We start from the raw sequence: 8973 nt of genomic DNA on the forward strand, positions 1-8973 counted from the left end.
AGAAATAATGAAGGAAACAGGGGAGCAAAACAACCCTCACCTTAGATTGCTTTGCTTGTACTGCAAAATCAACTTTTGAGTTGGTAAGCAAACTCTCAGGATTGGGATTGAGAAAATAGAGCTGCACCAATTTCACCAATTAATAAGAAATTGGGGGCATATTATCAAGGACGGCGTTAAAAATTATCGCCGGTTTAGCTGCAGAAAACTGCCGCTAAAGCGGCGATAATGGGCTTGATAATATGCCCTTTGAGAATTCCAATAGAAGTCCATGTTCTGGTGTGAACATGGACCTCTATTGGAATTCCCCAGGGCATATTATCTAGCCCATTATCGCGGCTTTAGCGGCAGTTTTCTGCCGCTAAACCGGCGATAATTTTAACGCTGTCCTTGATAATATGCCCCAAATTTGTTCCCAGTTCAAAGTGGCAGTTTGACACTAATGTTATAAGACAGTTCTGGAAAAAAATCAAAACTCCAAACAGAGCCACCAAAATATAAACCGCAATTGACAAAGCCAATAGGTCTCGCCTATGCAAGAGCTATTGGCTTAAAACATTTGTTAAAGGTGATCGTTAAATAGCGTTGTGGTTTCAGTAGCGAATTGGTGCGTAAAGGCATCCAACCATGATTCCTTACAGAATGCTTGCATGGAAGGTGGCCAATTGAAGTAAGTTTCCTAGGCACAGAGGAACGCCTCTCGGAACCTTCTAGTGTGTTTTAAGATTATAAAGCTGGGGTTTGTTGACTTAGAAACTGGGATTGGAATCCGAAATGGGGATGGACGTGTCTACTTCGGCAGAACCCTGGTTTGTTGAGGTTCTTAACCCCTGTTGTGAATCCCCCAGTCTGGAGTGGGCTAAGATGCAGTGTTTGAAGCCGGTGAGGTGATTTATTTTTTCATTGTTGACATTGTGGTGTGTGAGTGACTGTGTGCACATCCAAGTTAATCATCTGATGTATTTAGTGTATATATCTTTCTGTTTTCTTGCAGGATATTGAGTATTATCTGCTTGTGTTTCATTCCATATTATTATCTGCTTGTGTTTCACTTTATTATTATTATCTGCTATCTCCATTCTCAGCCCTGTTTTGAACACTGGCGCTTCATCTTTGGGTTGGTGCGTACTTCTCCAGCAGGACGAAGCCGGTAACAATTATCCACAAATCCCGCTTCTGCGTTAAATGAAGAAGCATTAACTCGGGATACTGATTTACTTTTTATTTAGTGCAAGGAGGCCATTGCCATGTCCAACGTGTTTCGGTCCGTTACTCGGACCTTGATAACGGGATGATTATCAGATTCTTTTCAGACATAATTTATTTCTACAGTTACAGGCATTTCCTGTTTCTTGTTTGCATTACATGCTGGTACATGTAATTCAGTTATGAGAGACAAGGGAACCCGAAGGTAATACACTAGGGACCTTGGGCGTTAACTTATTACAAAAAACAGTGGACACTAGTAGTTGGGGGATTAAGATAAGGATAGACACAAACTAAATAGTATTTATGTCCTTTGTTCTGCCGGACAGGAATTTATTTGGCGATGCACAAAATCAGAAAGTAATGTCAAGGGGGCACAGCCCGTGACCTTCAGTGAACAAGACAAAACAACAAATATAGGCAACAGCGAGCAAATTGGTCTGTATACTTATAATCAGTGAACAGACTTGATTATAATTTGAGTGACCATTGTACATAGCATTCACAAGCATATTCAGTACATATGATCCTATTGTGTCGACGACGTTTCGATGCCGAAAAACAAAATAAATGGCATCATCTTCAGGACAAATATATAAATCATGTTTGTCTTGGAATTATAAACAATTTGCCTTTCATGCAAGGCTGGTCCATAAAGCGGGGAAGGTCGTTCAGGTAGAGAAAGATTAAGACCATCAGTGGTGCGTCGATATCAGGATATCCCGCGTATTTATCAAGGAAACCGTCCAGATCACGGCTCAAGTGGTGCCGGTTGCAGAATCGCAGGACGCGGCGTCTCTGGCGCTGAAGATGAAGTCACTTATTTTGTTTTTCGGCATCGAAACGTCGTCGACACAATAGGATCATATGTACTGAATATGCTTGTGAATGCTATGTACAATGGTCACTCAAATTATAATCAAGTCTGTTCACTGATTATAAGTATACAGACCGATTTGCTCGCTGTTGCCTATATTTGTTGTTTTGTCTTGTTCACTGTAGGTCACGGGCTGTGCCCCCTTGACATTACTTTCTGATTGTGTGCATCGCCAAATAAATTCCTGTCCGGCTGGACAAAGGACATAAATACTATTTAGTTTGTGTTTATCCTTATCTTAATCCCCCAACTACTAGGGTCCACTGTTTTTTGTAATAAGGCACATGTAATTCGGCATGTTGTTTTAAAAGTGACAACGTGCATGGTGCAATCTAATAAAGTGCAAACGTGAATGAAGTGCAAACTGTGCCATTAAATATTATTTAAAATTAATCTAATGAGTCATCAATTCTATTATATTTTCACATTTTTATATTTCTTTCTTTTTCATTTGAATTGTTCGTTTTGTTGCGTAGTCCATTGATGGTTTATTGCTCTCTAGTGAGCTATTTTATTTCTTTAATACATCACAATACATATATATTCTTCTTTTGATTAACATTGTTGTCAGATTGGAAATGTTTTTTAATTATTTTTACTTAATGAATATATATAAAATTTTCACTGTCATATTCCATTGATGGTTTATTAATCTTTAGTGAGCTGTTTTAGTTCTTTGAATACATCACAAAACATACATGTTCTTTTTTGATTAACACTGCTGTCAGGTTGGAAATGTTTTTGATTTTTACTTAATGAATAATTTAAAATTTAAAATTTTTCGCTGTCATGTTCCAGCTCTCTGGTGAGTCCATATTTCTCTTTCTTTAAAACAATGTGATAATTCAGTTATTTCTTCAAAGATGTACATATAACTCTTCATCTTGATTCAAACCCCTGGGTTTAAGCGTTCTGAATGATGCAATATGTTAGGGTTCCTTTTGCAGTAATAGTTTTTCCCGGTTTCCTCCTCTTTCCGATATGGGTACTTGTTCTATAGCATAGAATTTTAGATCTTCCCATTTACTGTTGTGGTCTTTCTCCATATGTTTTGCTATAGCATTGGCATGAGCATTGCTTTTCTTTGCTCTATGTTCTAAAATTCTTTTTTTAATTTCACAGGTTGTACTGCCGTTATATTTTAGTTTACAAGGACATTCAACAATGTAAATTACAAATTTGCTTTGACACGTTATGTGTTGCCTGATTTTCCATTTCATTCCCTTCTTAATTTCCACCTCCTTTTTTCTGTACAGCTATTTTACAGGCTTGGCATTGTCTACATGGCCAGAAGCCTTCTATTTTTGTCCATGCTGATGACTGTTTAGTCTTGAAGTGACTATCTTAAGTCTATCTCCAACGTTTGTGGCTGGTCTATAGGTTATATTTAGATGGTTCCCAATAATCCCTGGTAGTGTGGGGTCTAGTTGTAAAATACACCAGTGTTTCTTGATAATGTGAGTTAATTTACTTGCCTCTGCTGTTATCAATCAGATTTTTTGGGGATCTTGCTGTCCTTTTTTGAATCTTGCAAAACATCTGTACGTTTCTTTGTTTTTACTCTCTGGAGACTCTTTTCAATGACCTTTGAGGGATATTTTCTTTTTTTGAACCGTGTTTGGGCTTCTTGGCTATGTTTTTCAAATTCTACATCTGATGAACAATTCCTTCGTAGTCTTAAGAATTTGCCATAAGGAATGCTCCATTTCAGGGTGTTTTGATGAAAACTGTCTGCACGAAGAATTGCATTCATGGCGGTTGCCTTTCTGTGGAGTGTTGTTTGCAATATATTTTCCCCCACATATATTCCAATGTCTAAAAATGTTTTTTCTTTTGAGCTTATGTCATACGTGAATTTTAAATTTGTCTTGTTGTTGTTTAGCATTTTGAAATACCTGGTTGTTCAGTATTTTGAAAATTCTTCCTCTGTGCCATCCCAGATAATAAAAAGGTTGTCCATAAACCTGAGGCACAAGATGATTTTATCCATAAACTCATCATTTTCTGATATCCAGGCAATTTTTTGTTCGAATCATCCCATTACGAGATTTGCATAATTTGGGGAAAAGAAAAAGACCATGGCAGCACCTTTAACTTGTTTGAAAATCTCCTTGTTAAATAAGAAAATGTTGTTATTTAAACAGAGCGAAATCATTTCAATTAGTATTTTATTATGTTGTTGGAATTGAATGTTTCTTTTGCCAAGGAAAAAACTGCAAGCTTGTATTCCAATTCTGTGCTCTATACTGGTATATAAGGAGACAACATCCATTGTTATCAGTTTAAATTCTGCTTGCCAGGATATTCCCTCTAATTTTTGTAACAGGTCTGTGGTGTCTCGTGAGTAGGAGCTCAGATCTTTTACCAGTGGTGCGAGAAAAAATCGATATAATTAGAAATTTGGTTCAAATATTGATCCTTTAGTGGACACTATCGGTCTTCCCGGAGGATTTTCTTGATTTTTGTGTCTTTTCGGTAAAAAATATATCTTGGCTGTTGTTGGTTGGTCAACCACTTAATAATTCTGTTCTTCTTCATCAATAAGTCCTTGATTTAACCCTGTTTTCAAATGCTTTTGTAAGGTATTTCCTCTATACTTTGAGGGGTTGCCATCAAGTATTTCATAACATGAGGGGTCTCTCAGTTGTCTATTTGCTTCTTGGATGTAATCCCATTTATTCTGGATTATAATGTTGCCGCCCTTGTCCGCAGGTTTTATTTCTATGGAATCATCTTGCTGTAGTAGCATTAAAACACTTCTCTCTTTTAAGGATAAATTGTCTCTTTGGTTTGTGTTTTTCAATTGTATAAGTCATGAATAATTGCTTCGTAAAACATATCTATTTTATTTCCCGGTGGCAAATTTGGGTAAAAATATGATTTCGTTTTTTTTTCACTGATTCCAGCACCCAAGGAGGGCAACAGTTCATCCAGGATTTCCAGTTCTGGTTCCACTTGTTCATCCCCCATTGTGATCAGTGTTTCCAAAGTGGACTTATCTTCTGCCAGTAATACACTTCTTATTTCCATTGTTGTTATTTCTTTTGTTGTTGAAGTTTTTTCTGCAAATGTTTTGGCCAATTTGATTTTGCCAACATATTTATATAAGTCTATACATGTTTGAGTGATGTCCAAATGCGCATTAGGGCAGAAGTTTAGACCTTTTTTTTAATAGATTTCTTTCAATGTCAGTGATAGCTCTATCTGATAGATTTATGACATTCAGTTCTTGACTTGTATCAATGCTTATTTCCTGGTCTGCTTGGATCTGCCTCTGGTCAGCATTACGGACTTTCCTCCTTCCTTGTCCCCTTTGGCCTCTCCTTGTTTTTCTATTGCGCCTCTGCCACGTCCTCTTCCTTGTCCCATTGGTGTTGTCCTGTCCCAATTTTGTTGTTGAAGGGCCATACGCATCTTGGTTAAAAAAGTGATTTTCTTGTTGTTACTAGTCATTGATGTTGTGCTTACTCCCTCATTTTTACTTGCATCTGTATCAGTTAGAGATTCATAGCTTGAAAATTCTCTGCTTTTTGTTTCCAGTTGTTCCTTGATTCTTTGTACTTCAAAGTTTCTAGCAAATGTTCATGATCTATTTTATCTCTCTGGAATGTAAACTGTGTTCTATGTTCAACTCTTTCCTCATTTTTTCCAAGTTTCTTGATATTTAATCTTTCAACTTTTTGAGTTCCTCCGAGAGTTCAATTTTATCCAGTGCATTTTCAAGTTCTTTTAACTGTGTCTGAATATCTGTTATTTATTTTTTGTGTGATTTATGAGGATTAAATTCAGGCCCATTGAGGATCCGAAAATATGTTTTCCCCACTCCTGTAGCAGCTCCCCACTTGTGTCCTGGTGACAAGGCATTAATGTAATTCGTAGGCCTCGCGGGACTCTTTTAACTTCCACTTATTTTTTGAGATTTATTAGTTCCCCCTCATTTGTCAATTTCTTTTTTTGGACAGTATTTCCCAGTGTCTCAAAGTCTCTTTGTTATCACTCTGTGCTTTTGTATATGTTTTTCCTCTTGGTTTTGAATGAGTTTGATTATCATCAAAGATCTGCGACAACTCTGCATTTAGTTTTGCCTCTCTTCTCTCCATGACAAATGTTTCCAAATTGCCTCGCGTTTGCTTTTTTTTCTCGTATGGATCCCAAGTTCTGCAATAAACGCTTGTTTTTAATTTCATAAATGATGTCCTTTATTTATTTTTCCTTTTAATAAAATGTTTCTGTTACATCTTATAATGAGCGTTTATCTTTTATCTGACCGTTCTAGATTATTAGTTGAATCTATACTTTATGTCAGTTATTCATTTCATAATCTGGTGTTTTGAAGTGACAAAGAGCCCCTTTGACCGCTCGGATTAACTACACATGGATAAAAAACAGTTTTCAAGTTGCTGCTGTTGGATTACCTACTAGGTGGTTACTTGCGAAGTCTGCTTCCCTCCGGTCACAGCCTCTCGTGTTTGAGCCAATGATGCGTCTGCTACCTGTGTTCGCTTGTGTAGATTTCTCCATTCTCTTCTTCTTTGGGTTGGCGCGTACTTCTCCAGCAGGACAAAGCCGGTAACAATTATCCACAAATCCCGCTTCAGCGGTGAATGAAGACGCACTCATTTGGGATCCTGATTTACTTTTTATTTAGTACAAGGAGTCCATTGCCATGCCCAACGCATTTCGGTCCGTTACTTTGACCTTGATTGCCGGATGATTATCAGATTATTTTCAGACATCATTTATTTCTACAGTTACAGGTATTTCCTCTTTCCATTTGCATTGCATGCTGGTACATGTAATTCGGCATTTTTTAAAAGTGACAACGTGCATGATGCAATCTAATAAAGTGCAAACGTGAATAAAGTGCAAACTGTGCCATTAAATATTTTTTTTTATTAATCTGGTGAGGCATCATTTGCACCAAACCATCATACATTTGTGAATTCTTCGTTTGGACACCTAGTTAGTTAATCCATTCAAGTAGACGGTTTCAAACTAAAGAAAAGGAAGAATTCAGTAGGGGCAAGCAAGCCTATTAAATCCAGGGAAGTCTGTCCGAAGTCTAAACGCAGACTTCAGATATACACAGCCAAATATACATGCAGCCTGACAAACAGAGGTCTTAGAGACAGGCAGCATTTAAGAAAATCCTCCCACTTTGAAGTTAGAGAAAGAAAAGTAAACAGACACCCTTGGAAAACAATGTCTGACATTTGACCTTGGTGTTTGAATGCACAGCAAATGTCTCAAGATAAGAACAAGTTTTACAGGCCTATTCACAAAATCGGAGCGAGTAAAAACACAAGCGCCAGTGTGAAGTGCTCTTGAACAAGGAAAAAAGTAGTTCCTAAAACAGTTCCTAAAATGGAAGCAGTGGATAGATTGTTGTAATTGGTCTATGCTCTCGGCGAGAGCTAAACACATGGACAAATGGGTAGAAAGAATATGAGAGTGATAATGGAGCCAGCAAATGGGAAATCTGATTAAGCATGGTCAGACGTGTGGATATAGGAAGGGTAATCTGACTCCGAAAGAACGTCACGCTCTTAAATCTCTGTAGATGAATAAAGATATAATAATCGAAGAGGGGGGGAGCATAGTAGTTATGAATAGACTTGAATATGAATGAGAGATTTATTCACAGCTACATGACACACAATGTTATGAGAGGATCCCCCACAACCCGATCTTTAAACCAGTGACTACTATAAAAGGGTTCCTTAAGAAATGGCATGACAGCTGCCTTCTAGATAATGATGAGTACATGTCGCTTAAGGTGGATCGCCCAAGGTATCCGTGTTTTTATACATGACCAAAGATCCTCAAGAATCTTCCTTTCCCACCAGGCAGGCCAATTGTATCAGGGATGAGGAGCATAACAGAATGTTTGTCGCATTTTGTTGGCAACTTCCTCCAGCCTATAGTACTTAATTTACCATCAAATATCAAGGATACAAGGCATATATTGAACAAACTTGGGGACATTACATGGGACCCAGGGATGATTATGGTGACACTTGATGTGGTGTCACTGTACACCAGTATACGCAATGAATTGGGTATGAAGGCAATATATCATTTCTTAGCAAAAAGAACAGCTAGCCTATAGGAACATACATAGATGTTACTCACCATGACTGAACTTATTCTGACCAACAATTTCTTTCTCTTTAAAGAGGATTGGTACAAACAGATACAAGGAGTTGCCATGGGCTCTTGATTTTCACCTGCGTATGCAAACCTTTTCATGGGTTGGCTGGAGGAGGTGATGATCTGGGGCTCAGCAGGCAGTAAGTGGAATGAACACATCCTCTACTGGCGGTGGTTCATCGATGACTGCTTTATGATATTAACGGGCACAGAACAAACACTACAAGATTTTATTACCTATCTGAATGATAATGACATTAATATCAGATTTTCCACCCACTCAAGCACAACTAGTGTAGTATTCCTTAATGTGGAATTATATATTAAAGACAATCAAATACATAGTAAAATGTATCGCAAACCGACATCCTGCAATTCCCTCCTGCATGCCAAGAGTGCTCATCCCCGGCATCAGATCAAGGCAATCCCCTTTGGGGAGATGGTCGGAGCAAGACGGAATTGCAGTGAAGAATCTCACTTTTTGTCATGCATTAATGATATGGAAATCGATTTACTCAAAGGGGCTACTCGAAATTTGATATACTCAGAGCCAAGGAGAGGGCATTGAAAACTAAACGTATTTCTACTGTGAAACCAACTATGGTTGACAAATAGCCCCCCACATCAATTAGAATGGTCACACACTATACACATCTATGCATCACTTTGCGCAGGAGTCTAAACAGACACTGGCATATTTTGAAGGCAGACAGAACACCACAGGATGTCATAACAGACAG

This window comes from Triturus cristatus, chromosome 8 (assembly GCF_964204655.1).
Source record: "Triturus cristatus chromosome 8, aTriCri1.1, whole genome shotgun sequence".
Taxonomy (NCBI): Eukaryota; Metazoa; Chordata; class Amphibia; order Caudata; family Salamandridae; genus Triturus; species Triturus cristatus.